This window comes from Octopus bimaculoides, chromosome 9 (assembly GCF_046866305.1).
Source record: "Octopus bimaculoides isolate indiv1 chromosome 9, ASM4686630v1, whole genome shotgun sequence".
NCBI classification, from domain to species: domain Eukaryota; kingdom Metazoa; phylum Mollusca; class Cephalopoda; order Octopoda; family Octopodidae; genus Octopus; species Octopus bimaculoides.
The window spans coordinates 50,199,867-50,222,255 of NC_142936.1; the positions used below are offsets into that span (position 1 = coordinate 50,199,867).

The window sequence follows — 22,389 nt, forward strand, 5'->3', positions numbered from 1 at the left end:
AGTGCAATTGCTGTGTGATGCAGAAAATCTCTTTGCTTTACCAGTGTTGCACACACGCGGATTCATTTCCACCAGTTTCCTCAGGTTCAAGAATTCTACCCTTAGACTTGATTAACTTTGTCAAGCAGTTTACAGAAATTAAAACAACCAGTGAAAAAAGTTACTTCCAAATGTATTGCTTCAATATGGTATGATAGCCAATAAACAAGCCTGGCAGGTATTTTCATATTTTTCAGATGATGTAATGATACTGCTAGAAATAGTGGCAGTCATAGTGATAGTTTTAGTAACAACAGTTAAACTTCATACAGACAAGTATATATATATATATATATATATATATACACACACACACACACATAAACAGATAGATAAACATATACACATACATATATACATACACACACACACATAGATAGATAAATAGATACACATACATACACACACACACACACATATATATAATACACACACACACACACACATACATATATGACATCATCCCAAAAGTGGTCTGCTAGAGCATCACAGCATTTGTTGATGAAGTGACAAAGTAGACAATGAAGCAGTTAAATAGTCATTACACAAGACACATTGATGAATTAGTTTCATCTACTGCTCAGTGATGCCTTAGCTATAGCGCCAAACTGTACAGATTGTAATTTCCACAAGAGATAATCAACGTCTATTTGGATAACATCACAGGTTTACATCAAAGCTTGCATGGCATCTTGCCAAATATGTACACTGGATATTGTTCTTTTTGTCTGTTGCATTACAGTAGAAACTTTCAATAGCCTTCAATTTATTTTGCTATTTCCTTTACTAACATTGCTATTTCAATTATAGTACATAAAAATAATTTTCATAATCATCATGCACATTACTTATCTCAGATTCTAGCACCCAGTCTTTTCATTTATATACATATACTCACTACTTTAGTACTCTGTCTCCTGTAATATACTCTACTTGTTCTTCACAATAATTCTACCTCATTATTAGCCCACCCATCTTATATCATACTTTCTTTACTTCCCATATTCTTCATACCTATTTAAAGTGTGTCTGCAAAGTATGATGCAATGTAAAATTATATTCCATTTTGAAGAAATGAGAATGTAAAAATGTAATCAACACAAGTTAGAATCAACATACACATACATCTGTTACGGATACTAGAGGCTGGGCACTAGTGCTATCACAATTTTTAACCAGGGATAATTACAGTTACCAATGTAATAAGATTAATCACAAATAGTTTAGTCCAAAGTGTCAATGCCATCATACTATGCTTCAAACGTTCTACATACTTGTGGCCAAGAAACTTAAACTTCCTGGTCCCATTATTCTTAATTGTAAATAAATTACTTTGGAGTGCGATAAAGCTTACCATGTTCCAAGTGGGAACACTATAATTAATGAGTGTTTCATTAGCTTTTCAATGTTGGCTTCAAGTCCTACCAGTCAAGCAAAGACAAACATAATGCATTCAAGCGAACTAGCTCATGAAATCACTGTAAATGATTGATATAGAAAGTTTCTAGACATCATATGACTTTCAAAAGCCTAAAATATAAAATCTGAAATCTTGAACTAGTATACCTCAAATACCACAATTTTCAGTTCCACCTCTCCTCAGAACTTTAGTTACATAAATAGGTCAGTGCCAAACTGAGTGAGAATTGAAATCAAGTCATAAATTTACTTGTCTGCTGACTTATCACACAACTTCATGGTAAATAAATTGTGATTTCTAAGAAGAGATATCAAAGCCTGTAAGCGTTGATTTGTTCACTTGATTTATTTATAAAGTGAAAGTGGTTTTGTTTTTGTGTCTCCCCCTACCAGTTATCCTTCATAAACTTTACTATATATCTCAGTATATTACTCTGTACTTACATTATCAACTCTAGGAAAGACGAAAATGTTAACCCTGACATAAGTCTAAATCAATGAAGGAATCAATACTGCCAGGTTATATCAATTTCTCTCTCACTCTCTCTTTCACACACACACATTCCCTATATATATATTCCACATACCGAAATATATACATACAAACACACACGGACACAGAAATATTTATATGTGCACATATAAACAGTAACATACATTAACTATTCACACATTATAAAGATGGAATCTATCACAAATTTAATAACCTTTACTTGTCTACAAAAGCTTATAGCTCTCTCTCTCTCTCTCCATAACTGTATATATCCTCACAACTTAAATGCATAGTTGTAAAAGACATTGAAAAATGTTTCCTTATATTAAAATATATTAGCCACAAACACTGTATGTAAAATAAGTTTGTTGTACACATATACATACTATGTGTGTAGTCCTCATATATATATATATATATATATATATATATATATATATATATATATATTTCCATTATTTCTCCCCTTCACCAACACCAAGTAGCTTTTCTAAAGCCAGGTCACAAGGTGTAAGAAAGACATTAAGAAAGCCAGAGAAACAAGTTAAACAACTGACAGGAATGATGCCAATATTTCAGTTACTGAAGAATTGGTGAATGGAAGAAAAAAAAAAAAAAAAAAAAAAAAAAATTAGTAATGTTGCATGAACAATAACAAATACTAACAGGGAGCGAAAGAGGGAGAAAGACAAAAGTGTTGTTGCATTCAAAGAAGGACAAGTATCATATCTAACCTGACCTGACTGCTGACCAAACAAACCACTTTACTATGCTTCTTTCCAGTAGGTTAGCAAATTTTTAAAATTTCCTCCTGCTTCTCCTCTTCTTCATTGAACTACTAATGTTATTATTATTATTTAATGCCATATCGAATGTCACATGTTATTGCAGTATGTCAGATTCTTTGCAATTATTTTCTTTCATTTATTAAATTTATAACATGGCTATCAACAATAAACTTCAAAATATTGTTTTATTTGCTTGCCTTCTCCCTGCCATGTTTTGTTTCTCCCCGAATCTTTGACTAAAAGGCATATTTTTGTTATTTAATTATTTTCCAGGCATAGCTTGATACTGAATACAATTTTTCAAGTTCTTTGAGATTATAATGTCATTTTGATAGTGACTACCACTGTATTTCTGATTATTTAATCCTTTTGAAATAACTGCACACATAAACATATTTTAGTTCAAAATATCTAAAGTATGTTGTTATAGCACCATTCTCAATGAGTTAAGCTGCATGAAGATAAATGTCACAATTTTCAAAATACATCAGCTGTTGTGTTCTATTTAATTTTTTTCAGGGAGTGGGGAGACATTTATTTACTAATTCTCAGTATGATAATAAAATATTGTGCTACATTCATCTCCACCATCCCAAATATTACCAAGAGAAATTATGAAATTTACAACTATTATAATGAATAAAGAGAAGGCAGCTGTAATTAAGTGGTAGTGTAATGAATGGGGAAAAGGACGTTTGTAGCTTAATACTATTGTTGAATAAACAATACAAGAAGTTGTATACATATCAGATTATAAATAGATAAAACCACACATTTTAAAACAGCTAGGATTAAATTTAAATTGTTTAGTATGTTTACATATATCTTCTATCTCTTGTTTGTTTCAATCATTAAACTGAGGCCATGCTGGGGCACTACCCTGAAGAATTTTTAGTCAGATGAATCAACCCCAGTACTTAAATTTTCTTTTAAGCCTGGTACTTACTCTATCATTTTCTTTTGCCAAACTGACCGCAAAGTTACGGAGATGTAAACAAACCAACACACACACACACACAAATATATATATATATCCAACAGGCTTCCTTCCATTTCTTATTTCTTTACTTCCCACTAAGGACTACACTCAGAGTGGACAAACAAGGACAGACAAACGTTTTAAGTCGATTATATAGACCCCAGTGTGTAACTGGTACTTATTTAATCGACCCCGAAAGGATGAAAGGCAAAGTCGACCTCGGCAGAATTTGAACACAGAACGTAGCGGCAGACGAAATACTGCTAAGCATTTCGCCCGGCGTGCTAACGTTTCTGCCAGCTCGCCGCCTTTCATTTCTTCCTTCCATTTCTATCTACCAAACCCACTTACAAGACTTTGGTTGACCTACACAATGGGACTGAACCCAGAACCATGCTGTTGAGGAGCAAGCTCCTTACAAAATAGCCACAACTGCACCTGATGTGTTTGTTATAATTAATGTAATATAGTCCTAACACACACTGAGTCCTACCTCTGACACACACTGAGTCCTACCTCTCAAGTGTTCAAAGTGAATGGCACATGTGGAGGTGAGAGGTCAAGGAAGATTTGGAATAAGGTGAAGAATGATCTCAGGTTATTACAACTCAAAAGAGATAACAAAGGCAACCTAACTAAAGCTGCCGCCATGATAAATGGCACTCAATACACTCTGGTGACTGAGTAGAAACCTTGTAGAGTCAGGAGAACCATACTATTTTTGTCTTATGGACATGACAACCTTTCTAGTGCGGGTGTGATAAAATGCACCTGGCACATTCCATATGCCAACTGGTGTTAGGAAAAGCATTCAGTCATAGAACCCGTACTAAAGTATGACAGATAGGTGAGGTGGGGTCCCTTAGCCACACTTCATTAACATTAATAGAGCAGTAAATCTGAATAAGAAATAACTAACAATCCATTTATCTCAAGTTCTCATGGAAATCAGATGTGATCCCACTGCTGAGGATAATGACTTGCAGTACCAAGGCTGTACTTACAATATTGCCAATTCCTTCCCAAACCTCCATATCTAGTTTCTAACCTTTGGATTCTCATTTTCAAAGTTAAAATTTCAACCTTTTTAACTCTTTGTACATGTATTTAGTACTGACAGTCTGTGCTGTGTGCCGGTATTAGGCTATTCAGTAACTACATAATTTTTCACACAAGGAATTTTATAATGTATTTACAGATACTTCTCAGTGTGGTATAATTGAAAATATGGTGCTGCACTAAGTGAGACATCGCACTGCTCACACACACAATTTTTCAATGCAGTTAGTACCGCTTCCCATCTGCAAGAGGTTAAACTCAGCAACTTGATGGAAGTGAAGCTACCTGCTAGACACTTTTAATGAAACCAGACACTTCTACAGTTTTTAAACATAATAGAAGTGTTGTTGCTGTTGTTTGAGACTAAACAAAAACAAATACCTAAATATATTGATTGCTATATTAAAAAAATAATGACACTTGGTAAAAAATTTAGCTATTATTTTTACAATTTAATGAGAAAACAAAATGATAAACAATTTAAAAATGCACTTTTCAGGCATACTTTAATGATATTCTTTCTTTCTTTATACTCTAATCTTTAGATTTAAATTAAAATTACAGAGTGATTCTAGATTCAAGTCTTAAAAAGAGAAAAAAAATTACTTAAATTTGAAATTACTGTGATCTTTTAATTTCTTAGTGAGATAAAATGTGTGTGTGTGTGTGTGTGTGTGTGTGTGTGTGTGTGTGTGCGTGTGCGTGCGCGCATTGTGAGTTTTTACTTGCCAATAACATACAGATAGATTTTTTTTTAAAAACCTGCTTCGGTCTGATATTGCTTTCTAATTTATTTCTATTGATGGTTATGATAAAGATAATAATAGGGATTTATTTTCTAAATTATTACCAATAACGATAACAATAACAATTATGGCAATGCTGACAATGATGTCTTTTGACAAAAGACAAGGATCAATTAAATTGATTGCACTATATTAGAGATATTTTATTAACTATATAGAGATGAAAAGCCTAAATTCAGAACAATGAGAAGCTTAACTTTTGTATGCTATAAAGAATATATGGCTGATTTCCTACTGAGTCTACCAAACACACTGATTAATGAAGACAAAAAAAAAAAATAAAGTAAAATAAAAAAGTTTTTCATTAAGCACAAGACCAGAAATTTAGAGAAAAACGTATTAGTTGATACTATTGATTTCGGTACTTGACAAGTACTTAATTTCAGGAGTTCTCAGAGGAACAAAAGGTAAAACTGACCAAAGCTATATTTGAATTCAGAATGTAAAGAATTAGAAGTTTCCAATGTTCCAACAGTTCTGCAAATCCACAAACCTAATAATAAAAATGGCCTCAAATTTTGGCATAAAGGTAACAATTTTAAGGGTGGAGATTCAGTCAATTAGATTAACTCCAGTATTCAATTGGTACTTATTTTATCAACCTCAAAAAGATGAAAGACAAAGTTGAAGGGAAGCATGGTTTGAACTTAAAATATCAAGAGCAGGAACAAATATCACACAACTTTTTCTCCAATGCTCTAATAATTCTGCAAATCCACTGCTCTAAGAATAAACACAATAAAAGTAGTAATAACAATAATAATAATAATAATAATGAAAACAATGAAACTAATAATAGCAACAACAATAATATAGAACCCTAATTTTGGAACATTTTGGTGTACTTGGTTACATCTTGGGATTGCTTTATATCAACCTAAGTATTTAACAGGCATTGATATTAAAAGACCACACAAAGTCTTTATCATAATTTATCATATTCCTACGATACAAAATGCTAAGTGAAAATTGATATAAAGGGAAATAACTCAATCAACCATTAACAGTCTTTCTTACTTTGGCACAAGGCCAGCAAGTTTTTGAGGAGTGGAGAGATCAATGATGTTGACCCCAGTGCTCTACTGATATTTATTTTATTGAGAAATGAAAGGCAAAGTCAACCTTTGTGGAATTTGACGTCACAATGTAAAGACAAAAGGAATGCTGCTAATGTGCTTATAATTCTGCCAGCTCGCCACCTTAAATCAGTCAAAACATCAATATAACAAGGTATTTCCCTTAAAATGTAGCAGTTCTCACCTCACACTGGCATAAATATACATACTTTATATACTCATGGCTCAGTGGTTAAAGCGTCAGGCTCACAATCATGAGGCAGTGAGTTCTATTCCTAGATGAGGCTGTGAGTTGTGTTCTTGAGTCAGACACTTTATTTCACGTCGCTCCAGTTCACTCAGCTGTAGAAATGAGTTGTGAAGTCACCAGTGCCAAGTTATGTTGGCCTTTCCCTTGGTTAACATTGGTGACATGGAGAGGGGAGGTTGGTATGCATGGCTGACTGCTGGTCTTATATAAACAACATTGCCTGGACTTGTGCCTTGGAGGGGAAGTTTCTAGGTCCAATCCCATGGTCATTCATGACCAAAGGGGGTCTTTACCCCCTATAATCACGCACATATGCATGCAAGTACAAATGACAACCTTTGACACAGTTTCCGTATATGAAATTTTATCCACAAGGTTATTGGCCAAGACTGTGTTAGATGAGATTTTCCTTACAGTACCATGTTGTGAAATCAAATGTGGAGTCATGTGATTATGAAGTAGACTTCTTAACTATAAGGTCATACCTGCTCCAACATTAAGTTCTCACATCTACACAGCAAATTTTAGAGGAAGGGTCTTAGTTATTTAAATTAGTGGAGAGGACATAGGTGTCTAAATTGTAGAAAGCATGTGTCATCATCATCATCATTTAACATTTATTTTTATACTGGCATGGGCTGGACAGTTCAGCAGTAGCTGGCAAGCCAGATAACTGCACCAAGCTCTACTTAAGAATGGTTTCTGCTGCTGGATGACCTTTCTAATGCCAACCACTTTACAGAGTGTACTGAGAGCTTTTAACAAAGCACTAGCACCAGCAAGATAACCAAATAAAATACAAGTAACCACCCCACCTCCACCTTCAACTGAGAGAGGAATAGAAATAGATGTCGTGCATTAGAGGAAGACACATGACTACCTCAGTTGGAAAGGGAAAGAGAAAGAGAGAAACTGGTGAAGATGTGTCAGGGCATATATGTCGCAGTTTTCACCTCACATACTTTAATGCTATTAATAAGGTCTAATGGTTTGTAAATTATTTTGTAACTTAATAATTGTATATTGATGTTATCACTAATCTATGAGAATATATTTCTATTTTACATATCCATAATATCAAATAATTAAATGTATATATTCATAGATTATGATTTTGCATAGATTCATATTTTCATTACTGATCCTGGTAAGATTTGAGCTCAGAGACATCTACATACAACACTTAATACAGCGATTTTTACTGATTCTATCAATCATTGCTCCAAGATCTACAAGGATATGTATGACTGGATCAAGGCCAGAGATGGTGCAGTTAATTTAACAGTCCCCGTTACTGATTGGTGATTATTTTATTGTTCCTGAAAGAATGAAAAGTATAGTTGACCTTAGTAGGGTTTGAAATCAGAATAAGGATGTTAATGATAATAATAAGGATGTTAATGATAATAATAATAATAATTTCTGAGACAGGTAGAAGGTAACTAATTTAGGGAAGTAATGTTTTTGCCTCTCTGTCTCTATCATCTGACACAAGATCACCTTCTCTAAAGCCCCTCCCCTCTCAAAATTTCTAGTCTTGCAAGTTACTTGATGACCCAACCGGTGCCACATAAAAAGCATCCAATCCACACTGTGAAGTGGTTGGCATTTGGAAGGGCATCCAGCTGTAAAAACCATGCCAAAAATGACTGCACCTGTGCTGATGCCAGATAAAAAGCACTCAGTCCACTGTATGGGGTGGTTGGTGTTAGGAAGGGCATCCAGCCATAAAAACTATGCCAAAACAGACACAGTAACTTGGTACGGTCTTCTACCTGGCCATCTTCTGTCAAACTGTCCAACCCATGCCAGCATGGAAGACAGACATTAAATGATCATGATGATGAATGCAGTCCATAAATCGGTTTCAAACTTTGGCACAAGGCCAGCAAGCTCAAGAGAAGGGAGTATGTCAATTACATCAACTCTAGTACTCAACTGGTACTTATTGACTCCCCAAAAGGATGAAAGGTAAAGTCAACCTTGGCATAATTTGAACTCTGGACATAAAGACAGACAAAATGCTGCTAAGCATTTCGTCTTGTATGCTAATGATTCTGCCAGCTCACTGCCTTACGTAGTCCATATATTGACTGCATTACTTACTTATTTCACAAGCCTTGGAACAGTGAAAGGCAAAGTTCAGCCTCAGGGTGATATGAACACAGAATGGAAAGTGTTTTAACTAAATAAACAAAACCAGGCATTTTGTCTGCTACTACATCGATAATAATAATAATAATACAACAAGACTAACAGTAATAATAATTGCATTAAGTTTAATAAACATCAAACAGAAAATAAATTTGTTACTTCAATTTTTGAAAGAAAAGAAAAACAAACAAACATTATTAATGTTAGAAAAAGATATTCATTGTTTCAATAATGAAAAGACAAATAAAAGAACTTTAAATAACAGAGCAAGTTATCACAGATAGTTTTATCATATTTACCCAACATTGTTAATATACCCTGAAGAAAGAAATGTGTGTGTGTGTATTTATTTACGCAAAAACATTTAAAATACTTGCACATATTCACACATCTTTAAAGTGTTTAGTCACATGTACCTTTATACACACACACACACACACACTTTTAATGAGAAAATGAAAACAAGTTACAGTATTAATAGTGAAAATTTTATAATTGCATTAGTTCTTAATCAGAATAGTAAAATTTACATATGAAAATGTTTTTTGAAATTCATTTTCTGACCAGCCTATGGATAACTAAATTATCCTAGTAGTTTAGTTTTGGACATAAAGTTTAGTTTTGGACATAAAGTTTAGTTTTCAGCTGTGATGTTTAAATTTTGATACCTTTTAAATTAATCTATTAAAATAACAAAAACAAACCATATAAATCAGATTTCTTTTTTTGGCAATGTCGGTCTAAATCTATGATTCTCAAATGGAGCCCATATGACCCATTGAGGGAGGGGATCCACAGAAGCGTTTTAAGGGTCCTTGAAAAAAAAAAATTGCTTTAGACATATTTATTGCGAGAAACAGCTAGGTTTCTTTCTCTAATGTTGTACATAGTTCAACATGCTTCTGGCTACTGAAACATGTTTTCTCATAGACTACTAGTGCAAACCTACACAAATGAACATGTGAAAAATGAAATAGGAATTTTTGAAAGAAGTCTCCATTAAACTAGTTTTCAGAAATCAAGTGGCTATGGGGAACAGGGTCTCAATAATAAAATAGTAACTCTTATGAGTCCATAGGTAAGAAAATAGCTGAGAACCACTTGTCTATATCATTCTCAGCATTGAAATTATAATGTAAAATCTTGAAAATTATCTAAATGCTATTTAGTCTTGATCCTTTTGGTACCAACCTCCTGAGGCTACCTTTGTTTCAATAATAGAAACTTCTAGCTTTATAGTGATCGAAATTCAAGGTCTCTATCAAATTTTATGCTAATTTATGTTTTTAACACCTACTTAATAATAACAAAATTATTTTACTAAATTCTGCATTGTTTTCAAAATTAACAGAAATGTGATAACTAAAAGATGAAACTTTTCTCTCACTACCACATACAAGTCTCCAAAACTATACATGTACATATAAGGATTTTCCTTACATTCGCTGGCAAAAAATTCGATGCTTAAAACAAGGTAACAACAAGCAAACATTTAATATAAAACCGCATTCATAAGGGTAAAGCAATGTAGTATAATATGATAGGCTGTGAATTGGCAGAATTATTAGAGCATCAGATGGAATGCTTTGACAGTCTATGTTCAATTCTTGCCAAGGTAAATTTTTCAAGGTTGGTAAAATAAAGTACCAAATCAGGGTAATGGATTGGCAGGACTGGAATTTGAACCAGCACTTGACATTCTGTGTTCAAATCCTGCCATGGCCTATTTAGGTGGAAAATGTAATCTATTAATCAATCCATAACCATTATCTAGGATCTTGAGAGCTTTCAGCAGAATCTGTTCTGTTGAAAGCATTTGAGTCAAGTCTTCAGATTGAGGATATCTTCCTCCCTCCCTTTTTTTCTTTTGGAGGCCTTGTAAAAAGGTCATAGACACTGCCCTCCCTTCAGACAAAAAAGATTAAAAAAAAAAATAATGGAAACGTTATACACTAAAAAGAGAGAAAGATGAAAATGAAATATAAAAAGAAATAATTAAAAAAAATTGAAGTATCCAGGGTCACAAAACCTATAGCAAATAAATCAAAACTAGAAAAGAGATCTCTATGTATGCAGTGCAGCAACTACAAAATATTGCTATTGAGTTTTACATTCTTGCTTTTTCAATGTTTTTAAATCTTGTTTACTATGCAGCAGTTTTGAAAGTTGGTAACTTTGTCATTCCTGCATTGATTATTGGAGCTTATTCTTAGTTTTTGCTTAGTTTTTAACCTCCAAGAAGGCTTTACTAATACTGACCACTCATCTGTGAAGTGGAAGTAGTACCTATTTTCAACTGAGTTGACTGAATGAAATAAAGTGCCTTAACCAGAAGCAGAAGACAATGGCTGTCAAAGAATTTGAACACATGAATTTGCAATCAGCTATCTGGCATCCAATACATATATATAGATCTGTAAAAGCTGCAACTATGGAAGAATATAATGAAAATTAATTTTCTGAATAAAAGAGATTGGCAGGATAAATGGGAAATGTCTTATTCTCAAAGTCAACCAGTGTGAAATTCAAAGCTGTAGGAGAATGGGGAGCAAAGGCAGAAAAGAGAAAACAACAAACGATACAGAATGAAAAAGAAAGACAAAAAGAGAAAGAAAAGGAATCAGTGAACACTTGCCATTGGTTTAGAAAAAGATATTGAATTAAAGCCAGGTCATGAAAAGAAGTTTGATCATATTTTATATCTAACAAAGTATTTAACCAGAGGCAGAAGTGTATGCATGTGATGAGGAAATATAGAAAGAACATTGAGGTTACTGGAGTAATCTTCAATGTAATATCTTCAAAGACAATATATATGAAATAGACAATAAAAATCTTTTTTATCTTTCTTGGCCTGAATAAAAAGAGAAGATATTCTAGGACCTGTAGACTATATTGCCATATAAAAATACTAGAAATCTGCAAAGAGAGGACAAAAATTAATGAAGTAAGCAGGGATAAGATGCTTTTCATATTATGAGTGTAACTGTGACAGGCTGTTTGATAAGGTTAATACTCCGTATTCACACCCGATTCTAACAGAAATATAACTTTTACTCAATAAATATTCATGGTTAAAGGAAGGCTTAGAAATGGTCATGTGCACAACACAAGGGAAACTAATTACCTTATTTTCAGCAATGCAATAATGCTTATAACAGTAATAGGTAACCTTCCTTCTGTGAAAATTTCCTATAAACACAAATGTGCGTTATGCGAAATTATAGGTGCAAGACTGGGCTATGTAGTTAAGGAAATTGCTTCGCGATCACGATTTCTAGTTCAGTGCCAGTGCATGGCACTTTGGGAAAGTAAGTGTCTTCTTCTATATCTCTGAGTCAACCAAATACTTGTAGGTGGCTTTGGTAGATGTAAACTAAAAAAAGCCTCGATGCATGTCTGTGCATGTGCATTATGCACATACTTGTGTTTCTTTGTTTTACATCACACAATTGTTTAAAATGAGTGTAACCATCAGATCTTTATTGCACGCTTGCTTTTGAAATGTCTAGCAATGGGAAATATCACCAGGTGAAGATTGGTAACAAGAAGGACATAGAAAAAAATCCTGCTTCAATGAATTACATCTGATGCATGCAAGTTTGAAAAAGTAGGCAGTGAAATGATGCTGTTGATGAGGAGGATGCTGAATACACAAAACAATAGTAATAACTGTGTTGACTTCAATAATATCATATTTAATACTGTTCTCTCCCATTTCATTTCTGCAATACCAAAAATAGTTTAAGTCTATCTGATATCTAGAAGATCATAGGGCCAGAGTTTATTCTATTTTCCAAGGTGTACATGCAACTAAAACTGCAAGATTCTTCTGCTTGATAGATACCATTCCACTATAAGATATGCTACTGCTTGTACTCGTTCCAGTTAAGTAGACTTGTCTTGCTCAAATACATAATGCATAGCCTAGTCTGGGAATCAAACCTATGATCACTAAGAGCTCAACATCTTAACCACTAGGCTTTGTACTTTATGTAACAGCAATACACAATGAAAAAAGGATTTTAAACAGGAAAATTCCCAAGGAAACTTTACAGGAAATATTCCAATAAATTTTATTTACAAACAATAAAATAACAAAACACATGAGAGAAAAAAATTTTCAATATTTCTCTAAAATGCAATAATCAAACTATGTTACTTGAAATATTGAAAATATTATTAAAAGCAGAAGACTACGTAACTAAACTCAATCCAATAGATTGGATAAAGTTTCTTTCCAAAAGACAATACATACATACATATACATGTACATATATACATACCTTAGAAAGAAGTACATGCATATACCTACAGTCATATGCACACAAATACATACTCAAACACACACACATTTACAACTACATCTATGCATAAAAACATACACAAATATGCATATATAAATATGATACACACACCATACAATTGTGTGTATGTGTTTATGTGTGTGTCTGTCTCCCTCACTTCCATCCTCTCTCTCCCTCATATAAATATATAGGAATCTGAAAATTTCATCAGCCGTTATTCTAAGTTTCACATTTCTGATTGAAAACATGAACTCAGAGTAATGATTAGCGGAGTCAGTTTTTAATAAATACAAAACTCCATGTCTCATTTTTGAGTACTCACATTTCTCCTTGTTTGCAAAATTCAATGTGCCATAGAATACACATGCATTTCTTAGATTTCTACACATGAATATTTATATACAGACACACACACACATATATATATAACTGGATACACATACACACAGAGTTAAATAAATAGAGATATGTTATCTGATGGAAGTATTAGCAAACAAACAGTGGTAAAAAAGAGAGAAAATCTATGACTACAACTACAAGATCTATGTGTGTGTGAGTGGCCTATGTGTGTGTATTGAGAGAGAGAGAGAGAGAGACTGTTAAAATATCAGTATTTCCAATAACCAATAGATACTCTACACATTTTAATGGTATATAGAAGAAAAAATTCAACTATTAAAAAGCCAAAAAATATAAACAAAATTATCCAAATATCATTAATATTGCATTCTTATTGGATTCCTCATCCCAGGTCTCAAATGTAAATTGAATCCAACTGCACTCCCCATGTTGTCAGGGAAACTTGAGATAAAGAGTAGAATTAACAAACACATATATAAATGAATATATTATTATGTGCAAACAAACAAGGTACTTTTGTTTTGGTTCCTATATTGATCCATATTTTCATGTTTATTCCATTCCATATTCTACCACACATAAGTTGTTCAACTCCAGAGGTAAAGAAATAAGATCATAACAAATCTCTTAACCTCAGTCATGAATCGTTGAAGGCTATGAAAGGTAATACAGTGGTTTAGCAGTAAAACTCTATTCTAAATTGAATGTTTTTCACTTAGTAAATATTATCTGAATTCCAGTTACTATTTACTGCTTAACATCCATTCTCCTAGGACAACACAGTATGGATGATTATTCCTTATTTAAACATTTACACATATTTGAAACTAAACTACTTTTCCTTTCCTGAACAAACATCTATGCTTTTGGAGTGGAATCTATCATCATCCAAGAAACCCGAAGAAAATAAAATTGGCTTGGCATGTGCCTTCTTCAGGAACACAATATATTTCGCAAGGTTTCAAATGATAATCATAAAGTCAATAGATTAATATCATGATCACATAATCCTTATCTTTTAAATCTTTTCTTATATTTAGATGACACATTAACACATAAATGGGTATGACAAAATCTTTATGGTCTTATGAATATTCAAAGTACATGGGTTAGAAAAATATCAGAATTACAGATGGGTAGAAATGTACCAACTTTAATTTATTGATAAATTTTTTTCTTCATAAACACCTGATTTTAAACAAAAAAAAATTTTTTTTATTGTTTAAGTCAGAAAGAGAAGGGCAACTCACACAACCTTTTGCAAGTTCTTCCTCTCTCTCTCTCTCTCTTTCCACTTTCTGAGACAGTAGAAGGACAGAGAAGAAGAAACCATGTGTCACGAGTTCCTATAGTAGTTAAACTGTTTGAACAAATCGAGTTATCCGCAGGCCAGAGATATGGTAAGCTAATATACCCAAAAGGGAAAGAATTTGGGGTTAAACATTGTAGCAGGTTAAAAGTGGCACCCAAGAACAAGTGCAGTCCATTTGGTACAGTTTCCTTCCATACAACTACACTTTTAAGGCTCTGTTCAACCTAAACATTTGGTCAAGATATCAAGCAGAGGGATGAGGCCAAAAACCTGTAAAATGAACTTTTTAACCACATAATTATTCAGTAAATATAACGGAATTTCTAGCTACTTCCATTGATTTGTTCACATCATAAAAGTACTAATTCTATAATTGCTGCCTTCGGTTTTATTGACAGCAGTCCTCACTTTTTACATCAGTTGCCTTTACTTCTATTCAGTAGCCGTCACTTTTTATTGAAAGTAAGCCAAGAGATTTTAAATGGAAGTTTCAATCTTACTAGAATGATTACTCCATGGTATCTTGTATGGAAAAATACTCTTGTTTTCAAATTAAAATCAAATCCAATGATTTTTCCTTCACATCTGAATGTGTGAAATAACTTCTCTTTTTTAGTATGATGTGAATTATTGAGATGTTTTCAATTGTAAATATTAAAAATGTTATCACATCTTGTTCACAGGCTTTGATAACAATTTACTATCCTTTGGTGAGTTCTCCAACCTAAAGATATGTAATACAATTTCACTTTTTGAAATTTACCCCTCTACAACTTATTTTTAATCAGATGCAAGGTTTATTATGGTCTCATATATCTACTCTGGTTAGTTCTTTCAGTCAAAAAACAGGTTCATGAATTATGATACATAGTTAAAAGAAGGCTTTTAATGTGCTAAGGATTTGCGATGCAAGTATAGGGAACAACTAAATGCAGACAACAAAATTATGTCGTCAAATTTTATCAAGTATACAAAATACTTTGAATTCACAAAAAAAAACAAGATTCACTTAAGTAAGGAATTTCAAAGTCAGGAAAAGATTTCAGCAGATCAGTTCAGTTTTCTCTCCCATAGTTAGAGAATATATGGCATCCAAGTAATATTAAAATACATTGGTGTATAGAAATGATAATTTCTTAACAAAACTGTATAAGTACATAATTATCCTCCAACTACAAAGCCATTCCTGCAATAAGCTAAAACCTTTTCACTACCTTAGAACAAGAAATTCAATAATTTATTCTCTAAAGATCCAGGCAACAAGGATATAACAACAATATCATCAAATCTTTCTCATATTGGTAAAGTGTATTTTCCCTTTTCTTATTTTGCAAACATTCATTTCATATACATTAAGCATGTAATGTAGCAATACAACATGTACAAAAACATATTGATAAATAAATGGATCCATGAAGATAATACGAAATATGAAATCAAAATGCAACTGCAGAGAAGCTCAAGTAACAGCAATTTCTGCATCATTTACTGTTTCTGTGTGTATGTCAAAGTGAAGAGGAAGGAATACATAACTATATTATTTAACATTTTTTTTTCTGTTAGATAAGAGGAATACAAACACTATATATTACATTCAATCAAAACATTCCTTTTATCTCCTGCATTACCCGAAATTCAACAACTAGTTGCAACATATGTTTTATGTATTTAAAAAAAACGCCAACAACAACAAAAAAAGACCTATATAATAAATAACAAATGGAAAAGGCAATATGGAATAAAAATTACACTGAATAATTCAGACCTGGAAAACAGTTCTTTATAGTAATCCTTTCAAAAACAGTCCACAGCAATACAGGAATGATGATGATGATGATGGTGGTGATGGTGATGGTGATGGTGATGATGATGATGATGATGATGATGATGATGATGATGATGATGATGATGATGATGATTCTTGTAATTTTATTTCTTTCAGTTTGAATTAGATGTATTTACATATTCTTGGTCATATTTTTAGTTGCGCAATGAATAAGAATATATAATATATGATGACAGAATCTCAAAACCAATATCACTTCATTCTCAGGTATAAAATGTACCTTTAGATGACAAAACTACTCAAGTTGAAAATTACTACACACAATATCTAAACTTCAAGAACTACATGCAAAGTAAATAGTTTTATCCAGTTTACAAACCCCTCATTAACACACACACACACACCAACTTAATTTATCAATACAGACATATCCCTGTAACAAGTTTCTATAGCATTCCTATCATAGGTCCTCAGATGACTTGCTACCTCTAATTTCATTATTTTTACTTTTTCTCTTCGACATATGTAGCACATAATTTTCTCAAGAATCATGCAACAGCAGCAGCTCCGCTTTTGAGCATTTCCCCAAAATTGATTTTTTACTTTGGTAGTAGAAGAGTACACCTTTGGACATAGAGGGCAACATAGTTCAGCTGAGGTTGTAAGAGCTGTATGCATATAAGCATATAGCTAGAAATCAATAGAGACTGCTATAGATCAGGAAAAAGTAATTCACTAATCGGCAGAAGTTCTAAAATACTTTGGAACTTTTAGGTTTGCTGCCACAAAGCCTTCAGCCAAAAAAAAAAAAAAAAAAAAAAGGAATCCTTTTAATACTGCTGTATAATTTATTTCAACTACTAAATTAATGGATAAGAACCTTCTACCACATAACATAGTGACTACTATTCATATTGAGAATGCCAGAGGAGAGGATGCAATTATATTCAATATTCCACTCATACCAATAGTTGTACCCTTTTGATTTAGAAAACTTCAGTTTCCAAGTTGGCCTTAGATTTACCATGTCAATTAATAGATTCCAAATGCAAAAAAAATATGTTGCTGGAGTATGTTTTGAGGATCCTGCTTTGCTCTTGGCTACATTTATGAAGGCATCCTCCATAATCTCTGCTGATAAAACCAAAAACATTTTTTTATCAAAAGATGCTGACATGAGTGTTTAGAATTCCCAAGGCTATGATAGTTACACAACTAATATAATACAAGCTGGGATTCAGTGTAATTCTAAATATCGTTTCTTTATTGCTGCATGTTTTGCAGTTCCAATATTGGGATGTGTGGATTCCCTTCAGGCACTCCAGTTTCCACAAGTAATACAAACTATTTGATTTCCATAAGAGGTTCATCTCCCAGCACTCCAGTTTCTACTCAATTTTCAAATTATTTTAAAAATTAAAGAATTGTAAAAATAAATCATAAAGAAAAAATATTTCAGAGTTGTACCTGTCTGGCAAGTGATTTGATCAGAGACCACATGTTAAAACTGAAGCAGCTACAATATGGAACAGTCATTCTACTCATTTAATAACACACAAAGCTGTTAAATTCCTTTTAAACTAAAATCTATTTCACAAGATATCAAAATTTTCATTGCACAACTACAACATGATCACTGACACAGTTGCAGTAAAACTGTGCCAATGACAAAGTCACAGTCATGCACATTCAAAGCTTTGTGTGTTATTAAATGGTTCATCCATAATGTAGATAAAATATTATGTTCAGTAATAGTTTCAAATAGAATAAAACTGTTTTTACTTACAATAAACCCTGTCTGTATACTTGAATTAGTTATATGTCAATTACATAATTAAAACACAAAACATACTATTAATATTGATCTGTAACTTCTAACACAGTGCACTACACACCAGACTGTTATGAACATAGTGGAAAAAAACAATTTTATTTCTTACATAGTAGATAAATTGTCAAGAGAAATCGAATAGTATTTTAGTACACAGAAAATGCCTTCATGAAAAATCATTCCAGACCATTTATAACTACTATAGCTACTTATGCCAGGTATTCCATAGTATACTCACATAGACTCTCTCTAGCAATTTTGCTGAAGAACAGGATAGTATATTAATAATAAAACTAATGTCAGTCAGAAGAAATTAAGTTATTGTTCCTTTTTATATACACATTCTGAAAGTATTCAAATTCCCGAAGGAAATGAAATGAAAATAACATGTTTATGTCATTACATTTAAGAATTTTCTAGTGATTGAGAATAGTTATACATCTACTAAAGATAGAAAGTTCAATTTCCTTATTATACAGAAATGTAGGCTCATATGAGGGTTGCAAAGGGGTGGTACAAATTGAATAATCTGACATTTTAGGGTCAACTGTGATAGTAATAAGAGACATGCTCAACCTATTGTCTATGTATCCTGTTCTCTTTGATCTCCTTGCAAAAGAGGTCATGTGATAAATGAGAATGTAAACACTATTCTGAACCAAAATTAGTTAAGAAAACTAACAACACTTCATCTTATCACATAACCAAACTGACTTATCAGCGGTGCCAATCCTCTCTGATCACATGGCACGTTGATGAGCACTGTCATAGATGGCCCTAAAAAAGTCACATGACTGCCATATACTATTCAATTTGCACCATACCCTTAGTAGAAGTATACATGTTCTCAAGCGCTTGACAAATTCTTGAATGTAATTACGTTTATATCTTAATTTATTTTATTTCATTTGAAAATTTGAAGACTTTCTGTACTGGTATGTAAATAAATGAAGGAATAATTCCTTCATTTCTTTCATTATTATTATTATTATTATATACATACATACATGTGTGTGTGTGTGTGTGTGTGTGTGTGTGTATACACACACACAAAGTCAAGGCACATGGCTCAGTGATTAGGGTGTTACACTCACAATTACAAAATCATGGTTTGATTCCCAGACGAGGTGTTGTGTTCTTGAGCAAAACACTTCATTTCATGTTGCTCTACAATCAATTCATCATCTGACATGTGGCATGTTGTGCACCTGTACAGGTAATGTTGATTTGACAGCAGGAATGAGCTTATGTGAACACAAACATTTGACCACTGTAACGAAATCATCTGTGTGGTTCTTCAGTAAGAAATTGCAGAACGCTCATATGTCGTATAATGATGGGAGTGTCCATGGCACATATACATAAATGTGTGTGTGTGTGTGTGTGTGTGTGTGCGTGTGCACCGTGCATGTGTATAATTTTGCAGCTGACCCGGAACTATAAAAACATCAACAACAGAAAGAGATGGCTGCCTAAGAATTTGGTACATTCTTCTTCTTCATCATTGATTTAATGCCTACTTTTCAAAGCTTGCATAGACCAGAGGAGACTTGTGGATTTTTTTCCTATGGATAGGTGCTCTTCCTGTCACCAATCCTCAACCATATTACTGGTACTATTTTGTTAACACCCAAATGAACAAACAACAGGTAACAGATACCTGAGTACAATCTGAATTGAGAAGCCACAAAGATGGTATAAAACATCAGAATAGAAGGTTAAATATAGTATTTAAAATTATGGCAACTTGTAAAAGTGAAGAAGGTCACAAGAAAATCTCTAAACATAGAATAGATTGCTCTGCAATCTTTGTATTAGAAAGCTCCTTGTCTGAAACTTTCTCATCAGAAACTAAATAACATACCATTAAAATATGCCTGTATTCTGAAGTGATGTCTACTCTCATTTTAATATCTATCAGAGGTAAAGGACAATAATTAACCATTAACTTCTTAATATTACTGTTCTCTTGGATGACATGAGACATGAATATTTCTATTTTTATGGCTTTTCAGCTTTTATATCTATCTATCTATCTATCTATCTGTTTATATCTATACCTATATACACACACAATGTCCTGTGAGTGTAAACACACATAGAGCAACATTAATGTACATATACAAAGACACACTACTGTGCATTTTACAAGTTAATGGCTACTGAAAACAATATACAGATCAAATAACATGTCTGGTATATGAATATATTTGGTTTCTTATATAACTTTGCAGCTATCTTCGCTGCAAATTATAAGGATTAGAGATTTAGTAATCTTCAACTATCAATTTATATGGAATTCATAACTATAATCAAACCCAAATACATACACAATGACAACAATAAAAATAATTCAAATAAACTAATTTACATGCAGAGCTCAAGTCTTGTATGATGGCACAAGGGAATAAAGTTTATGACTCAAATTGACCAAAATGCTTCAGGTTCAAGTTCTATTGCCAACATTGGTCATAAAATCAGAAAATCTTACTCACTGAAGTTAAAGAAAGGACTGATTCCTGTACAATTATTGAAGAGATAAATAAAAAGCAGAAATACATCTAGCTCTTTTAACATGTGTCAATATTATTCCATATGCTGCTTTCCATATTTGTGAGTGCTAGAACAAGTACTACTGGTCAAGCCTAGGAATTAGCTTCCATTTCCATCTGAACCTAATTAATTTCACCTGCATCCTTAAAACTTTAGAATAAGGTATGAACAACAAACCACACAATTCTATTCTCATTTTTCTTTCTCAAGAATTTATTTTTCTCCAAAAATATTTTGTTACACAGGATGCTATTTTTCCATTTTCTGTATTCCAAATATTTTGTTGCATTTGTTTATTTTATTTTCCAATAAAGCCCCATAGCAACAACCTTCTTTCTCACACAACTCTACACCATTTCACATACAAACATATCTAAAAGTATACACATATAAATAGAATCTTTATTCCTTTTATATTAACGGGGGTGAAGACTTATTTACTATATTCTCTTAAAATTATTAAATATCTTTTATATTTTTTGTTTCCACACTTCTGTTTTATGGTTTTTACATCTATTTTTATCAATGTTAACATCACAAATTGGCTGCATATGCATATTATATCTATTTATTATCTTTTTTTTTTTTTTATTAATTCTAGCTTCATAAATTGACTAGATCAGATAAATTGGATATTTGCACATGAACTGATACACCTCTTTCTTTTGTTTTCTCCCCCTCCCACCACCTGTCTCTCTATGTCTACAACTATTTTTTTTTTCCTTGTAATAAAAATCTAACTGTAAAGTGTGAATGTTACCATATTTTTTGAGGTAAGTTAACTATGTTAAGTTGAGTGAAGTAATTTGTATCAGTCCATACCCTTTCTACCTACTTACACAAGAAGAACAATGCTTTCGATTTTGAACTCACCCACTGAGAATTTAACAAGAAAACTGTGCAGCGATGTAGAACTTGACATAGATGTCAAATTATGTACATCATAATAACCATGTGTCACAACATGATAGAAAGAATTTGAAAGAATGATATATGATATGACAAATTTTACTAAACATCTTTATAGGAAGGAATCTGAAGCTATCATTCATATGATGGAATGATAGCTTTTGTTCAAGTTTTTGTTGTTTTAACTTTGGCAAACAAAGTAGCCAAATCTAACAAATGACAATAGAAGATGATGTTAGCAATGGTGTTGGGAACACTGTTGAAGAGG

The 22,389-nt window shown here is 32.6% G+C and overlaps 1 protein-coding gene across 17 annotated transcripts in view; it reads right to left on the reverse strand.

The window, feature by feature from the left end:
- Window positions 1-22,389, reverse strand: part of LOC106868354 (N-acetylated-alpha-linked acidic dipeptidase 2) — a 1,035,601-nt gene that overhangs the window by 636,780 nt on the left and 376,432 nt on the right. Inside the window, exon 1 of one of the 17 annotated variants that reach the window (XM_052970682.2) lies at window positions 2,686-3,223. The exons of 15 other annotated variants lie outside the window; for them this stretch is intronic. The gene's annotated coding sequence lies outside the window, so the exon portion shown is untranslated. Of the gene's footprint in view, window positions 1-2,685; window positions 3,224-22,389 lie in introns of those variants that run through there. One more of the 17 variants, XM_052970683.2, reaches the window with a different exon arrangement.